Source organism: Alligator sinensis, unplaced genomic scaffold, assembly GCF_000455745.1.
Source record: "Alligator sinensis unplaced genomic scaffold, ASM45574v1 scaffold1947_1, whole genome shotgun sequence".
Classification (NCBI taxonomy): domain Eukaryota; kingdom Metazoa; phylum Chordata; order Crocodylia; family Alligatoridae; genus Alligator; species Alligator sinensis.
In genome coordinates this window covers 195,276-198,702 of record NW_005843288.1, presented here as the reverse complement: position 1 = coordinate 198,702, position 3,427 = coordinate 195,276, and positions in this window count along the sequence as shown.

Sequence of the window (3,427 nt, the reverse complement as noted above, 5' to 3'; positions counted from 1 at the left end):
ATCTATACATCTATGGAAAGTTTCTCCCTCCCTCCCTGTCCTCATTCCCACAGATTGACCACTGTTGAAGAAAATCCCAATGTCATGGGTCTGTGAACAATATTTTGAACAGGAGTAGGACAATTTATCTGTGCCTTATGTGAACACATCCTTTTTGAAGTGGGTTTGGCTGGAACATGGGAATTTCTGGTTTGTGGAAAGGCTTGGCTTTTTAAATTTGATTTTGTTTTTAATGAGAACAAGATTCTGCTTTGTAAAGATTTCCTGCAAAACCAAAATTTTGGGGGGGAAAATTGTTTCAGGAACATGGACATATGATGTTTCCAAACTAAAATATGTTCCCTGAGACTTGGCATCTGATAAATAAAACTTCATAGTTCTTATCAATTTCACTGCTACTCAGCACCGGACAGCAGTGCAGGGGTGAACAGCAGTCGAATGATAAGAGCTGTCAGCTTTACTCAGCAGTCACTAGGGCTTCTCTGGTTTGTGGCTCTGGGCTGCCCTGCCACTTGCGCTAGCTTGGGATTGGATATCTCAGAGCCTCCAGACTCCTGAGCCAGCTGTCTCTGCAGGCTTCCCAACTCTCAAGAGCAAGCTGGCTCCCTGGACTATGTAAGGCGAGTAGCCTAGGACAGCTTGGAAACCTGGAAGCTTTGGATCCCTAGGTCATTTTGCAAGGCAGGGCCACCCTAGGACTGCACCCCCTGGGAATCCTGGGATCTGTAGTAGCCTTTCAGGCAAGGCAGCAGGAAGGCCGGCACAGTTCTGACAGGAATTGCCTGTGGCTTGTCAAAAGTTCATCAAACAAGAGGTGTTTTCTCCTTCAGATCTGACATTAACTAACTAACACAAATCTCCCAAATCCTTTGCCTCAAGGTCAAAACAACTAAGGTTTCTTCTTCATCCTTTTCTTCAGGAAGAATAAGCCACACATCCAAACCTCTTTTTCTCAAAAGGGAAAAGCAAAAATCTTTCTCCAGGAATGAGAGACAGGGAAACCCTCAGTGAACAAAGTCTCTGTTCCTTCTCAGATTTTTAAACAAGTGAAACAAACTCAAAATTAACGTATTTAAGAAATATCTCTTCTATGAGCAGATGCCTTAGCTCAGAACAGCCATGTACCTGTCCGGCAACTTCAGTCTTCAGCAGCTTCTCTTCTGTTCCTTTCATATACCCCAACACAATTTCTGGATGTTTGTAGGCCTCCTTTGCCTCACTGTCTCAAACTCTAGCCTGGACTCTCATGGCTTCTTAATTTGGTCAGTCTCCTGACCCAGATAGGTATCAGAAGGATAGTATGTATACTTTCCCATACACCCTTATTTAAAGTCTATACAGGTTTTCTGTGAAACTGAGTTACACCTTCACAAATCACTAATTACACAGCATAGCCTCAGAAGAGGCTATTGAGGATATCAAGTAGTCTCAGATGAGAGGTAAAATACTTTTATGACAGATACTGATTAAGTGGCAGAAATTGTTAAATTTTCTATGTGGTAGAGGATTAACAATGAGGTATCATAAGATACTGTACTAGAACTTTTGTTTTCTAATATAGTGAACAATGAACTAAAGGGATGAGCAATGAGATGGCAAAAAATTGCAGATGGCATCCTTCCTTTCCTTGTTCATGTCCTTGTGACAAGGTATTTAGCAGCAGATGACATGAAATTATTTAAGTCAGTAGCTAGTATTCAAATCCAGATCTGCTCCCCAAAGAAAGCACCCTAATCTCTTGCATTTCCTATAGCACAGAGTTTTTGCATTCCTTTTAATTGGATCTAAATTGTACAGTGCAATCTCCTGGCCACTTCATGCTTTCCATTTTGCTGAGTGAGATCTACAGCTTTTCATTCTCAGCCTTGAGCTGACTTGAAAGACTGACTCCATGTCCCAGCCTGCAGGGTAGAAGCACTTAATTAGTATGCAGGGCAGGTACTGAAAGGAGGCTGTCTCTATGCGACAGCTCTCGATCCACTCCTCTGATTAATACGGCTCAAGGAAGAGAGAGAGAGACAGAGAGGAATACAAAAAAAGAGAGAATGAAAAGAAAAATCCTTTTGCAGCTTTTATTTTATAATTGTTGGTATAAGATTAGTCTGGAAATACCTGTTAGCCAGGACCTGGTGTTTGTTTGTGTTGACATTCTTTAAATATATTAAAAAGCAAATATCAATAAAGGTTGTGACAAGATAAAAATAGGAAACATCCTTAAACCTCAAATACTAATTACCTGTTGAATTTATTATTACTGGACTATTTTGAAAAATAGCTTCAGACCTTTAGCTGAAAAGTATCACTGCATCAGAATGTAATCCATTCTCATTACTGATTCTTTTGCTCTTCATTTTGGGCAAAGGGCTCCTTGTCATGATCAGAAGGCTAAATCCATTGTAAATGTATGTGCTTGGGTGCAGGGGAGAGAACAAGTGAGAGATTGAAAAATTTAAGCTATTCTTGTGATTTATCTATTTTATTTTTTGCATGATACTGTGCTATGTGACAAAATGCTACATTTCTCTGTTGCATTTCATCCTGAAGAATAGGAAAATGCTATACAGATAATCAGACCATCTCTCTCTCCAATCAGTTGTATACAAGTGGCAATTCATTCATTACTAAAATACAACCATTTTTGGGTGGAATATAGCAGCTTTTTCACAGTGCCCTGCAACACTGAACAATGGTTTAGGACAGGAACATTCCTTGTGCATTAGACCTCCATTTTCTTTAATTGAAAAAGAAAATTCTGAGTTTTAGATTGGAAGCAGTTTAATCCTAGGAAGTTCCAGATTATCTTCTGGTGACTGGGGCTTTGCTCACATGGTTTGTGGTGGCACTAGGATTCCTTTATTGAGTTATTTCTTTGTTTTACATGGCTGCTGGTTTAGATTCCACATTTACAATATGGGCATTGTAACAGCTTATGTTTCATAGAAAGTAGGGCTGGAAAGGACCTCAGGGGCATGTGCACACATGCAAGCACATGCACTTGCAGCAGCTCAAATAGAAGCGGTGCAAATTTGAGCCGGGGCTTTTTGCCTCAGTGCACATGCTTGGACATGCACTTTGTTGTGAAGCAAATTGTGCCACTTGGGGCAAAATAACCCTGCCTGGCTCCTCCTGGATCTGCAGTCAGGGGGGAGCTAGAGCCCAGGACCAGCACTTGTGCTGTCCCCAGCAGTATAAAAAGCCGCCCTGTCCTGGCCCCATCAGTACAAAAAGCTGCCTTGGCAAGTAGCTCAAGGCTTCTCGCTCTCAGGAGCTTCTGAGGCCCAGCCAATTGGTACCTGGGGACACTACCCCTTGTGCCAGCTGGACTACTGCCCTGAGAGTTCCCTGCACCCTCTACTCACTGCAGCAGTCTGGCAGTGGGGGCCGCTGCCTGCCTGTGACCTGCTGTGCACCTGCCAGACCCGGATGG